The following is a 15,732-nucleotide window of genomic DNA, read 5'->3' on the forward strand; positions in this document are numbered from 1 at the left end:
AATGTATAATCAATTTTTGTTCACTAGCTTAAGGTTGCGTAACATATAGATACAAGATCGCTCGAAAAACTTGTTCGAAGATTCTTTTGATATGGCAACTGACAAAAATTGATAAAATGAATATTTTTTTTAAGGAGTTAAATCAAATTTTTCAATCTTGTTCGGCGCTCATGCCAGCTCAAACCAACGTGAAAATGCCATATCTTCCTATCAAATTCGAGAAATGGGTGATAAATTTTTTTTGAACTGAATTACCATATTATAGAAATTGGCGAATTAAAATCAAAACCATACTAGATTTGTCGGTGCATATTCGCTGATATTCACCATTAAATGCACGGTTATACCAGAGTTTGTTATCTTTGGAGTTCTTCGAAAACAAAATGATTAGATTCTTGATTCAACCATTTGTTTTCTGATAGTTCTGAAAACTCTAATGAAGCTTTTTCTAAATATACTGTTTATGTTGTTTAGAAAGAGTTCTGAATGCTCTATTAAAAACTCGAATAAAACTTAAACTAAGAAGTTTGTTTCAAACTTTTTTTTTGCATATTTTATAAAGGCACGCAGTGCATGATTTTTAAACCGTAATTTAATTAGGTGACAGTTCTCGATCAAGATGTCAAAACAGGACACGCTCAGATTACACATATTTGAATTGGAATTCCCTCCAGAAAAAGTTGAAGCCATCATCAATCCAAGATGGCGGCTTCCGCATTTCTTTCAATTCAAAGCTGTAAATTACTGAAAATCTCATGAAACATCCACAATATGGGTATTAGGTGAAAGGGCTAAACAAGAAGAAGTCGAATTTGGTATTCTGACGCTTTCTTGAAATCCAAAATGCTGGCTTCAGCCTTCCTTTTCAAACCTGTATATTATTGAGTGTCGCTTGAAACCCCCATGATATAGGAACAAATTGTATGGAAACTAGTAGAAGTCGAGTTTTTAAATCCAATATGATGGTTTCAACTTAATTTCAAAATGCTGTAAATCACTGAAAATCATATGAAACATCCACAATACGGATATATGATGAAAGGGCTAAACGAGTAGAAGCCGAATTTTGCCTTTTGACACCATCCTGTAATCCAAGATGGCGGCTTCCACTTAACTTGAAAATGATGTTAATCACTGGAAAGCACCCGAAATTTGATTGAGATTTTCGTCCATCTACAGCATGGTCATGGTGGATTATCTTAAAATCCAGATAGGATTTCATGCGGTTTTAAGTTATTTACATAATTCTTAACTTGAGGGAAATCCGCCATCTTGAATTTCAAGATGACGTCAGACAAGGAAGTTTGACTTAAACTCATAGTATCATTCCACTGGACATTCACAACAATTCGCTCCTCAATTACTGTATTAATGATTAACAACTCAGAAATAAGGTACTCATCCTAAGCGTGTAATTGAATGGCTTGCCAGAGAAACGTAAAATTTGTGCTATTTAGCTATATCACAAGCCCTTACTTTTATTGAATATGAAAGTTTTCATACTTGAAAATGTTAAGCCCCTATTTATTCAACACATCATCCAATTAAGTTAAAAATTATTTGTCAATTTAATTATCATCTCATTATGTAAAAACGCTTACGCTTATCAATTTTCAACAAAAATCCTTCGAGGATTGTTGAAGCTTTGTCCAATTTTTGTTAATTTTCTATGAGAATACCTCAATACTCTCAAGTTATACAAAACTAACCACTGGAAGATGAAAAGGGTTTTAAATAACCATAGAATCATGTATTATAAAATGTGCTTAAATTTAGTTTCTCCTGTAAATTTTGGTTAATTGATTTGATGAGCTCTTGAATTTATCAAAACAAACCTATGACACCGTTCCCCATCAAACATGAAATCGTATCAAAAATGATAACTTAAGGAGGGGGGGGGGGGGGGTGTAGGGTCTAACACTTTAAAAAAAATCGATTTTTTTATTTTTTTTATTTTTTTATTGTAAAACATTTCAAGAATGTTGTGTGAAATTTTCAAGTCAATTGATGCAAAACTGTAGAAGTTATAGGCCTTTATCTCCTCCTATCTAATACTGCAAGAAAGCAAGAGCAGAAACTTCAAACGCGTTTTTCTCGAAAGCACATTTTTAAAGTCCGTGGACATCGTCATTTGAAAATTACTTATCCGATTCTTTTCAAATTTGGAACATATTTTCTATAAATAAAATACCAGACCCCAACGTTTTTCTTTTTCGATTTTTTTACTTTGGGGAGATTTCACAGGTGAAAAATGGCGGATTTTTAAGTGAAAAATCGTAGTTTTTACTTCAAACAGCCACAAAAATTTCATAAAAATATTTTTAAGTTAAATAAAAACGTTGGGGTCCAGAAAAACATCTATTAAAATTATATTGCTCTGATTTTTTGACTTCAAATGATTCTGTGCTGAGATACAGTGTCCACCGCAAATCCTGTTTTCTAAAAGGCATCCTCGAAAGTGCTCCGTCACCGGCTCATTTTTCAATATTTTTCTACGAAAAAATTACTGAATGTTCTTTTAACAATGCTTCGTATAATGCAAAAAATTTGAATACATTTGTTTGAACGATAGCTCTAGAAAAAAATCGTGAAAATTGTGTTTTTTTATACCCGTTAGACCCTACCCCCCCCCCCCCCCCCCCCCCCCCCTTAAGCCGTTTACAATGGTGTTGCGAATCGCAGTTCAAACTGCATAGTGAAAAGATCGTATACAATGTTGTCTGAAGTCAATTTAAATCGGTTATGATAAAAAGGCATATTCTCTCTGCAACCAGCAGAGCATCTAGATGGCTAAAAATCAGATGGGAGTTGAGAAATATCAACCAATAAGAGTAAAATATAAATATTGTCGCTTGCAACGATTTGCAGGCTATGAGAGCAAATCTAACGCTCTCTTGCATTCTCCCGAAAGGTACGAATAAGGTGTTGGATAACGTCTAATTGGTGTAGTTTTCGTCGCTTAAGAACGTAATGAAATTTTTGTATGTATACAGCCTCCACTTTGGTAGGTAAAAGCTGTTTTTTCAACTTTCATACAATCATTTTATAATGTATGTATATGGAACGTATATAAAAACAGCATAAGAATAAAGCTACAAAAACGTTTGCTGGGTACTCCCGGATGTGGAAGGCCGAACATTTTTCAGTAAAGTAAGCAAAAATATATTAAAATATCTTTTTGAAAAGAAACAACAATGTCGATCAACTATTTCAATTTGTTATATTGTAGAAATTCGACAGTTACTTCCGATGTCCTCGGGCATCTGTCGTCGTTTCCGTCGCTGAGGAAATCGGAAAACATCTACCGGCGTTTTGTGAAAGTGAATAGTTTCGGTGTGTAATATTCAATTTGAGTAAAATGTGAGCTCATTATTATAAGATATAGTTTTTGTGTTAGAAAATAAATGTCTTATAAACAAGAACCCAATATTTTTCTAATTGGATACCATATTGCACAGTAATGTAGGCCTTTATCTTATCACAGTAAGGAAATAATTTTCGTATCTCAAAAGTCTTATGAATTACCCAACATTTTTTCCAGTCAAAATGACCTCCTTTAGTTGTTGTAAAAGTTTATGAGTGTAACTTTTGGGGAAGGCGCTAATAATTGTTTCCCGCTAAATTTTATTTTGGGACCATTGTGATACTGGGAGAAGGGAGTCAAATAAGAAGATTACGTAATCGGTGAACCCCAAGCTTGAATGAAGATCGGAACCAGTATAAGAATCCACTCCATTCAGTTTGGGTTAATATGGCGGAGACCACAGTTGAATCTCTTATTTCTAGCAATTTTGAGTAAATCTTCTTTACTGAATTTGTGGAACAGAACACAGAATTTTTAAAACTTTCACTTTTTATACAGAATATTTTAATATTATAAATTCTCTTTAATTTTAATAATTTAATCTCTGCTATTATTGACGAAATGATTTTTGGAAATATAATTCTTAATTCGATAGAAAAAAACAAATACATTTTCAAGCTCGCAAATTTTCCAACATATGTGTACGTACAGAAATCATTCGAGAAAATAAAGAAAAGAAGTCGTCTGAAGTAACTTTCGTGGAACAATTCTGACGGCTGGCTTATTTTATATTCTTAAGTTGAGCAATTCGGTGTAAAATTTTAGGATTGCTTACCTTTGAAAGCTTTAGAGTCCATTTTAACACTTTCGTCGTCATGGGACCCTTATTCGGGTGACGGGTGTATTTCCTGGAGGTCCCGTCACATCAAAAACGTGTGACGCTCTCTTACTCCAGTTAGCCGCTCAGCTGTAAAGCTGCGCGCTCCTTTTTTTAAACTCAAAATTAAATAGTTTTGGTTCAAAACAGCACTTCAGTGGAAGCCCTGAACTTTGAGTTTGACTGGGCAATCGCAAAACTAAGTTCTGATAGGCATACTCAATACTAAGTTCGGCAGCCGAACTCTAATTTATCCTTTTTAGTCGAGGGTTGTTTATTTTCAAGAAATTTAAGGATGGTTAAAATTTTTTGTACCCGGATGTCGCTGTTCCGGTACATTGCATTGCAATTACAGAGCGGTGGAAAGTTTTGACACTCACGGTCAAAGAAAACTTCCAGATATCACTTCTCACGGGAAGTAAACAACATCCGGACTCCCCAAGCTGCTCACCATATGATGACAATGACGGGCAGAATTTCACGTTGGCATGGTGAACGTTCCATTATGACGTTCCTTCATAGTCTTCCGGTGATTGTACCGGAAAGACAACATTTTGCGTCGTGTTTGGTGGTTGCTGTTCCAGTTCGAAGTGAACTCGCTAAGTGTTTTCAGTCCAACAAAGAGAGTTCAATTTTTAGTTCATAAGTTCGATTTCAGCTATGCTTCCTCGCCGAAGGAAAAAAAAGAGATCAATTTTGAGTTTGCATTTCGAACTTCGTTTTGAACCATCTCAAGGAGGAAAAAGGGTTCTTAACTTTAAGTTCATGTAATCGAACTATGTTTTGAACCTCGGTCATACTTAAGTTTGAGTTAAAATAAATGAGCGACGAAGCGAGTGGCGACGAACGTGTTAAACAGGAAAAACAAACTTGGGTCAGAATTTTTCGAATAGCAGTTTTTTATTTTACTGTGTAAAAATTATTTGATAGGAAAATGCTGTTGATTTGAAATATGATTTTGAAGTAAGTCACCGGGAAAAGGCGTTTTATGATGCAAAATGCTAGTGGTGCTATAGACTACCAAAATCATGTATTTTGAAATTAATAATATCCTGACAATTGACTTTTACACAGTTGAGTAAAACATCAATGTCAAAATCAAAGTGCTTATCGTTAAATTTAGATCTGATTTATTTTTCTGACTGTCCAAAATGGACAAATCAAGATTTTACAGTTATCTGTAGAAGTCTGAAAAATTCTATCTATAATGCAAACATAAAGTTTTGTTTGTTTGATTGCATAACACGTTTTTAGTATAAACAACATAAAAAAATCAATCTTTCGCTCTAGAATCCTAAAAAAAGTTTAAGCCCGGAAAAACTTCTAGTATTTTGACATTTATATCCTTAATATCATCATTCTGATCGCACTTGTCTCTGAACAAAGTCGAAAGTTGCAAATCGCCTATATATTGAATAAAACTTTGAAATAATGAATCTATCGAAACATTAGATTTTTGGAAATGTTTTGAAAAAGAAATGTTTTTTTTTTAATTTGTGTATGTAGAGTCAGACGCACAGTTCCATCCTAAGTTCAGGAATTTATTCTTAAAATGCATTCGTTAGGTGATTTTCATGTACAGATTGATTGTGCAGAATATTGAAACAAGGAGTGTATAATCAAATTCTGGCCCACTGGTAATTTTTTCTGAATTTCTGCCAGAAACTTTGTCATATCAGACTCGACCTAGTACCGCTTTTATGGGTAGGAGTTGTACATTTGTCAAAATCATTTTATATTCATAACGGCTCTTTAGATTGTCTGATTTTATGTTTCAATGCAAAAGAAAGCATCACCTTTTTCAACCAGACAGAGAAAGTCCCACTAACCTACGAAAAACGAACACTCTTAAAAGGATGATTTATTCAAAAAATTTCTCACATGATCCTACATAATTTATGGGGGCAAGCAACAGGCAGCTTTTACATCATAATGCTGCTGGTGAATCAGCTTGGTAAAATGAACCTTCTCTCCAATGAAGACCACGTGCAATGGTTGCTCCGCTCACATTTGGCTCCGAAAATTCTGCTTATGCTCAGTTCATTCTGGAAGAAAACACAATTTTCTCAGCAGGTGGTTTTTCACCAAATGAATTTCTGTGTTCATCGGAAAACGTGCGTTTTTCCTTCGAAGGAGGGAAATAGCAAATTCGTGGTATGTTCACTTTCACAAACAAAAAAAAAAAAACGATTTTTTCACTTTTTTCCTAGAAAACTGTTGTTCTTCCATTCACATGGAGGAAGAAGGTTGCATTTTGCTCTCGTATTTTGTTTACCAAGCTGTCGTCGTTTCGACCCACACGACCAGATCTTTGGAAGAAGATTTTGCTTTACCCCACATTTTATTGGACTCGGTCCGGGGAACGTTGTTGAGCTTTGGGTAAGCAATCATCGTTGGCATTATTACCACCATTATCAAATGTGGATTACGTGTGATTCGATTTTGTTTGCTATTTTCCTGTTAGATTTTTTCTCTTTTTTTACGAAGACTTTGTTCGTTTACCCTATTATTTTTTTCAAACTTTTTTTACATATTCATTCAATCATCTTCCTTCTTCCTTCTTCCTTCTTCCTTCTTCCTTCTTCCTTCTTCCTTCTTCCTTCTTCCTATTTTCTTCTTTTTTCATCCTTCTTCTATCATTACTCTTTCCTTTTCTTCCATTTACAACATTCCTTCTCATTTCTTTTTTTCACCGTTCATCTTTCTTCCTTCTGTTGAGCTTCTTAAACGAAGAATGATATACGTTCAGCTAAATCTTATAAAATCCTATCATTCTTTCATCTAGCAACACCTTAAAGAGATTCCATAAATTTCCCCCAATGGACGTGCTGAGCCAATTTCCTTACAACAACGGCATCAAAACCTAGCTACCTATAGGAAGGACCACATAGTCTCAACCTCACGTCAGCATCCACCCGGAAGAAACATGAACTCGTGCTTCATCTTTCGGGAAAACGTTTCACCAAAACTACCACATCCACACACCAACCCCCCGAAAGCAAGCGACATACGATGGTATATTTTCCTATGAATGTAGCTAGCTGAAAGCATAGAACCACAGTCTGATTCAAGAACAACAGAAGAAGTTAGTCTAATCGGGTTTTCCCCATCTGCAATTTTCTGTGCTGATGAATTACAAACACACACGAGAAAATCAATTGTTGAAGCTGAAGAGTTTACTGGGAATACTTTACGGCTTATTTAAGAATGATTTCTTGGAAAACTTAAAAATAATTTATCCTAAATCATGGTGGTTTCACCTTTTTTTTTTTTTTTAATTTTATTTGAGACTTTTTAAACACTTAGTGTTCATTCGAGTCTTAACTTATAAAATACTTAAAATTAATTACATAAAGCCTTAAAACTAACACAATATTCCGATTTTTATAATTTTTTTATAAGACCACTTGATTTTATAAATTTTATTAGTTTTTGTTCTGCTTCTGGGGTGTATGCCAAAATATCGCCTATCGTTGTTCCAATTTCGCATTCTTGCCTTTGACTTTCGTATTTTTTGCAGTCCAATAGGAGGTGTTTAACGGTTCTTCTTACTCCACAAACTTCGCAGTTCATGTCGCTTTTATCAATCAAGGATCTGTGAGTTTCCCATGAATGTCCTATTTTTAAACGTCGAATCGCAACTTCTTCTCGTCTTGACGTGGTATTGTATTCCCAATGGCGTGTTGTGCATCTTATCTCCCTAAGTTTATTGTCTGCTGTATTTGTCCACTCATTATCCCATAGAATGCCAACTTTTCTTTTAATTTCATTAATTATGTCTTGTTGAGGAGTAGGAATTAAGGAAGGTTCTTGAGTCAATCCGTTTCTAGCCGCAAGATCAGCCTGTTCATTACCAAAAATGCCCCTATGACTAGGGACCCAAAACAAGTCTATATGCATATTTTCTCGGACAATTTTTGTTATATTTTGGACCCAGGGGTGTCGACTGTCACATGATTCAACAGCTAGCAAAACGCTAGCGGAATCAGTGAATACGACGTGTGGTAAGGTGGCATTTTCAATTTTTTTTAATACTGTCATTAAACCGAAAGCCTCTGCGGAGAAAATACTAATGAAGTTAGGAAGTGGAAGGGATTGGGAAATGCAATTTTGGGGATGGAAAAGTCCTGCAGAAACAGCGTTACTTGTTTTTGAGCCATCAGTGAAGTACTTTAAATGATTTTGAAAATTTAGATCTACAATTTTTTGAAAATTTTTCTGGATGACAATATTTGGTAAATTTTTATCACGGTAAGCTAACATATCCCAATTGATTCTAGCAGGTGTTGAACTCCATTTGTATGAGTATTTTTGTGAGTTTTCCGAAGGTGGTAAAACCCAGTTTAATTGAAATTCTAATTCTTGTTTCTTTGTTATAAAAATAGAGTAGTTCATAACTCTTCTGACATTTTCATTTTCAACATTTTGAAACCTAATGAAAAATTTTGCAGTGTTGTACAGCATGGCGTATTCAAAAGGTGGAAGACCTGATTCAGCCATAATACTTTTGATTGGGCTAGAGCAAAAGGCTCCTATAGCTAGTCTTACAACTTTATTGTAGATTACTTCGAGCTTTTTTAAAAGACTTTTGTTACAGAAAATTAATACAGGAATTGCAAAGAAAAGTCTACTAAAAACAATACTTTTCCCTATGTTAAGAATTACATTAGATTGACCTCCAGTTTTTATATTTGATATTGCTTTCAGTATATTACATCTTTTATAACATGTCATTACAGTTTGTTTTATAAATGGTAAAAAGCTCAAATTAGGTACTAAAACTACTCCGAGCCATTTAACTTCTTCTACATTGTTTAGTTGGGATCCGTTCAATTCTAAGATATTTGGAATGACAGTAGTTTTTTTCTTTGTGAAACGCATAACAACAGTTTTTTCTGGAGAAATCCTAAAACCTGAGCGATTAGACCAGTTTCCTATTTTTGTGAGAGCTTTTTGCAGTTTATTCCGCAATAAATTTCCATTTTTTCCGGATACATACAAAACGATATCGTCTGCAAAAACTAGAATCTTAACATCACGTGAAATGTACCTAAATACAGAATTGAATGCTATCAAAAACAGATGAACACTTAAAACCGACCCTTGAGGAACACCATTTTCTAATAATTTGGTATCCGACGTGCAATTACCAACTATAACTTTAAAAGTACGCTCTTGAAGGAAATTTTTAACGAAACGGAACATATTTCCACCAATTCTCCAATCTTTTAATTGCTTGAGTATCAAAAAACGCCAAGTTACATCGTAGGCCTTCGAAATATCTAGGAAAACAGCATCGGTAATATGTCTTCTCCTAAACGACTCTTTTATATCACCTATCAGTGTTATTACATGTTCGTCCATTGATCTACCCTTCTGAAAAGCTAATTGTCGTGGATCTATCAAATTTCTTTTGTGTAACTCTGATGCAAGTCGGGAAGAAACCATCCTTTCCATTACTTTGGAAGGACAGGCAATCAAAGAAATGGGACGTATATTTTTAGGGTCAGTATGAATCTTATTGGGTTTCGGGATAGGTACAACGAGTGACTCTCTCCATATTTGAGGGAAAATATTTTCTGTCCAAAGACGGTTGTATTCTTTAAGGAGTGTGTGTTTTGCATGAAAAGGAAGATGTTGCAACATGGAGTAATTTATGTTGTCAGGCCCACAACTTTTACCTTTGCCCTTGTCAAGAGCTATCATTAATTCTTCGATAGAGAAAGGGTTGTTATATAATTCATTTTCAGAAAAATTGCAAGAAATTGGTTGCTCTTTAATATTTTTATAAACTAAAAATTCGGAATCGTAAGAAGAACTGCTAGAGTTCTCAGCAAAACATTCAGCAAGTGTATTGGCTATTTTCAAAGGATCATCAGTAAGTCCTTCAGTGGTTTCTATGATCGTTATTTTGGATGTTTTATTGATTCCCCGAAGCGCTCGAATACGCCCCCACATTTCGCAAGGCGGTGTGTCAGAATTGAAAGTTGAAGTATAAGTTTCCCATGATTCTTTTTTTGCGTTCCACACTATTTTACGTGACTCGGATCTAGCTTTTTTAAATTCTTCGAGAAAACTAGCATATTCAGGATGATCTTTTCCAATATTCCTAAGAGCCCGAAGAGCTTTTCTTCTTCGCTTAATAGCGGAGTAAACTGTTTCTGACCACCAAGGAACTCTTTTCTTAGGAGGGATTTCTGAAGTTCGAGGAATAGATTGGTGGGCTGCATCAAAAATAATACTACTTATTTCTTCTATTGTCGCTGAGCCCCCTGCTGGAAGATTTTCGTCAATTACTCTTTCGAAAGTATTCCAATCTGCTGCTTTTGTAACCCAATTAGAACGTCTATTTATACTGTTTATATTTTCATTATCAATGGAGATCATTATAGGAAAATGATCACTTTCATATAGATCGTCTAAAACTTTCCATGAAAAATCAATTATTTTTTCTCCTTTGCCTATTGACAAGTCTATACTAGAAATATTTCCTGAGTTTATACAGAAGTGAGTTCCAGAGCCATTATTTAATAAAATCAGATCGTTTTCGTCAATTATTTCTGAAATAATATTTCCAGATCTGTTTGCTTCAGAGCTTCCCCAATCAGGATGACAAGCATTGAAATCTCCTAATATTAAAAACCCGATTTAATACACTTAACAGTGGATTGGAGCCTTTCTAACAGAGTTTAAATTATATTTGGAAATATATAAAATAATATAGAATATACATGATAGATTCCTTCCCTCTGAATCATATAAGAATGATTTCAGATATTCAAACACGAAAAATTCCAATCTCAATATAAAAAAATGATGCCTGGTACGTTTTTTTGGGGAAAAGCGAACTGGTATGTAAGGAGCTCATTTTATGTATGGAAAGAATGGTATTTAAACAGTAGAATTTCCAAGATTTATAACACGCTGAAATGGTGCCGTGGTAGCAACCAGAACTTTCACGTTGTTGGTCACGGTTCGAATCTTACTGTTTTTTTATGCTTTTTTTTACTGAATAAGTAAAACCAACTACAATATTGATGGATAGCCGTGACGCGTGCCCTAGCATGATACCTTTTTTAGAGCTCAACCATGCATAGAGGAAAAATTCCCACAAAAGGAGGGGAAAGTAATATGACTATTAAATGATTAATCTCATTCTGGAAACTAAATCTGAAATCTTATTCTGATTCTAAAGTTTGAATTTTGAGTTACAACACTTAGTCTAATATTTGAATATATTCAAATTCCAGGTTGATCTTTAATCCGAATTCTTAATCAGAATTCTAAATCTGAATTCTCAATCTGAATTCTGAATTTGAACTCTGAATTTGAATTCTAAATCTGTATTCTGAATCTGAATTCTGAATCTGAATTCTGAATCTGAATTCTGAATCTGAATTCTGAATCTGAATTCTGAATCTGAATTCTGAATCTGAATTCTGAATCTGAATTCTGAATCTGAATTCTGAATCTGAATTCTGAATCTGAATTCTGAATCTGAATTCTGAATCTGAATTCTGAATCTGAATTCTGAATCTGAATTCTGAATCTGAATTCTGAATCTGAATTCTGAATCTGAATTCTGAATCTGAATTCTGAATCTGAATTCTGAATCTGAATTCTGAATCTGAATTCTGAATCTGAATTCTGAATCTGAATTCTGAATCTGAATTCTGAATCTGAATTCTGAATCTGAATTCTGAATCTGAATTCTGAATCTGAATTCTGAATCTGAATTCTGAATCTGAATTCTGAATCTGAATTCTGAATCTGAATTCTGAATCTGAATTCTGAATCTGAATTCTGAATCTGAATTCTGAATCTGAATTCTGAATCTGAATTCTGAATCTGAATTCTGAATCTGAATTCTGAATCTGAATTCTGAATCTGAATTCTGAATCTGAATTCTGAATCTGAATTCTGAATCTGAATTCTAAATCTGAATTCTGAATCTGAATTCTGAATCTGAATTCTGAATCTGAATTCTGAATCTGAATTCTGAATCTGAATTCTGAATCTGAATTCTGAATCTGAATTCTGAATCTGAATTCTGAATCTGAATTCTGAATCTGAATTCTGAATCTGAATTCTGAATCTGAATTCTGAATCTGAATTCTGAATCTGAATTCTGAATCTGAATTCTGAATCTGAATTCTGAATCTGAATTCTGAATCTGAATTCTGAATCTGAATTCTGAATCTGAATTCTGAATCTGAATTCTGAATCTGAATTCTGAATCTGAATTCTGAATCTGAATTCTGAATCTGAATTCTGAATCTGAATTCTGAATCTGAATTCTGAATCTGAATTCTGAATCTGAATTCTGAATCTGAATTCTGAATCTGAATTCTGAATCTGAATTCTGAATTCTGAATCTGAATTCTGAATCTGAATTCTGAATCTGAATTCTGAATCTGAATTCTGAATCTGAATTCTGAATCTGAATTCTGAATCTGAATTCTGAATCTGAATTCTGAATCTGAATTCTGAATCTGAATTCTGAATCTGAATTCTGAATCTGAATTCTGAATCTGAATTCTGAATCTGAATTCTGAATCTGAATTCTGAATCTGAATTCTGAATCTGAATTCTGAATCTGAATTCTGAATCTGAATTCTGAATCTGAATTCTGAATCTGAATTCTGAATCTGAATTCTGAATCTGAATTCTGAATCTGAATTCTGAATCTGAATTCTGAATCTGAATTCTGAATCTGAATTCTGAATCTGAATTCTGAATCTGAATTCTGAATCTGAATTCTGAATCTGAATTCTGAATCTGAATTCTGAATCTGAATTCTGAATCTGAATTCTGAATCTGAATTCTGAATCTGAATTCTGAATCTGAATTCTGAATCTGAATTCTGAATCTGAATTCTGAATCTGAATTCTGAATCTGAATTCTGAATCTGAATTCTGAATCTGAATTCTGAATCTGAATTCTGAATCTGAATTCTGAATCTGAATTCTGAATCTGAATTCTGAATCTGAATTCTGAATCTGAATTCTGAATCTGAATTCTGAATCTGAATTCTGAATCTGAATTCTGAATCTGAATTCTGAATCTGAATTCTGAATCTGAATTCTGAATCTGAATTCTGAATCTGAATTCTGAATCTGAATTCTGAATCTAAATTCTGAATCTGAATTCTGAATCTGAATTCTGAATCTGAATTCTGAATCTAAATTCTGAATCTGAATTCTGAATCTGAATTCTGAATCTGAATTCTGAATCTGAATTCTGAATCTGAATTCTGAATCTGAATTCTGAATCTGAATTCTGAATCTGAATTCTGAATCTGAATTCTGAATCTGAATTCTGAATCTGAATTCTGAATCTGAATTCTGAATCTGAATTCTGAATTCTGAATCTGAATTCTGAATCTGAATTCTGAATCTGAATTCTGAATCTGAATTCTGAATCTAAATTCTGTATCTGAATTCTGAATCTGAATTCTGAACCTGAATTCTGAATCTGAATTCTGAATCTGAATTCTGAATCTGAATTCTGAATCTGAATTCTGAATCTGAATCTCATTTTGATTGTTTTGCATCACGCGGTTTTCAACATTGAAATTTCTTTCATCCAAAATTTTTTTTATGATTTCGGATTTTACAACTTTTAGTAGTATGGTTTTACCCCTAAAAGTATGCAGCAAACTTAATTTCAGAAAAAATGTGAAAAAAGGTTTTCACAAAACAAAATCGTGTTTTCATGCGTAATGATCTTTAAGTCATCGCAAATTTATCAAAAACTGTGAAAATTGGTATTCTTGGAGAAACAATTCCAGAATTGAAAATTGATAAAGTGAGGAGAAATTTTACGGATGATGAAAAGAGCGAAAGAACATTTTTGCAAGGAAAATTTATTTACGTACACCATACTTTACCTCGCAACAACCAGCTTCATCAATTTTTAATTCTGATATTCTTTCTCCATGAATCTAAATTTTTCACCGATATGCCGAAAATAAATTTACATAAATTCTGAATCTGAATTCTGAATCTGAATTCTGAATCTGAATTCTGAATCTGAATTCTGAATCTGAATTCTGAATCTGAATTCTAAATCTGAATTCTGAATCTGAATTCTGAATCTGAATTCTGAATCTGAATTCTGAATCTGAATTCTGAATCTGAATTCTGAATCTGAATTCTGAATCTGAATTCTGAATCTGAATTCTGAATCTGAATTCTGAATCTGAATTCTGAATCTGAATTCTGAATCTGAATTCTGAATCTGAATTCTGAATCTGAATTCTGAATCTGAATTCTGAATCTGAATTCTGAATCTGAATTCTGAATCTGAATTCTGAATCTGAATTCTGAATCTGAATTCTGAATCTGAATTCTGAATCTGAATTCTGAATCTGAATTCTGAATCTGAATTCTGAATCTGAATTCTGAATCTGAATTCTGAATCTGAATTCTGAATCTGAATTCTGAATCTGAATTCTGAATCTGAATTCTGAATCTGAATTCTGAATCTAAATTCTGAATCTGAATTCTGAATCTGAATTCTGAATCTGAATTCTGAATCTGAATTCTGAATCTGAATTCTGAATCTGAATTCTGAATCTGAATTCTGAATCTGAATTCTGAATCTGAATTCTGAATCTGAATTCTGAATCTGAATTCTGAATCTGAATTCTGAATCTGAATTCTGAATCTGAATTCTGAATCTGAATTCTGAATCTGAATTCTGAATCTGAATTCTGAATCTGAATTCTGAATCTGAATTCTGAATCTGAATTCTGAATCTGAATTCTGAATCTGAATTCTGAATCTGAATTCTGAATCTGAATTCTTAATCTGAATTCTGAATATGAATTCTGAATCTAAATTCTGAATCTGAATATGAGTTCTGAATCTGAATTTTGAATTCTGAATCCTGAATTCTGATTCCTAAACCTGTATCCTGAATTTGAAAACTGAATCTGAATTCTGCATCTGAAATTGAATCTAAATTATGTATGAGTATGTAGAAATGAAAAAAAAAAACATAAATTCATTCTTCAACGCGGGTAAAAAAAACGAGGGTCATAAGATCTTCATATAAATCCCCCCCCCAACGCAGTTTTCTGTACGGCTCTGCATTTTGTTGACACCCGGCATGGCTATAGACACTATAATTTCATATATGAAATTATAGTGTCTAATAGGCATGGCGGACTCTGAAGGAAACGCCCATCCGCCATTTGCTGCATTGAAAAGCAAGAAGTGTAAGATATAAACACTGTTGCCGTATTTGCCCCAGCAGACTGAGAAACTGCCCAGACCACGGTGCGTCTTAGTAATGCCTTTTACCTATTTGAGTTTGAGCCGCTCTTTATCAAGCGTGCCGATGGTTTATTGGATAGCGCTTGCAACTTTGGATCTGAAGGGTTTCGGTTCAATTCTCGAGTCAGTAAATTTTAATTTTTTATTTTGATTATCTCTAATTTATAAATGATTGCTGGTGCTGCTGCTTCGAGGCGCCACTAGCAACTTTTTTTTATGCCATAATAAGTATGATATGTATTTCGTAAAGAAAACGGTTTCAACTATTTTGT

This window comes from Uranotaenia lowii, chromosome 3, assembly GCF_029784155.1.
Source record: "Uranotaenia lowii strain MFRU-FL chromosome 3, ASM2978415v1, whole genome shotgun sequence".
Taxonomy (NCBI): domain Eukaryota; kingdom Metazoa; phylum Arthropoda; class Insecta; order Diptera; family Culicidae; genus Uranotaenia; species Uranotaenia lowii.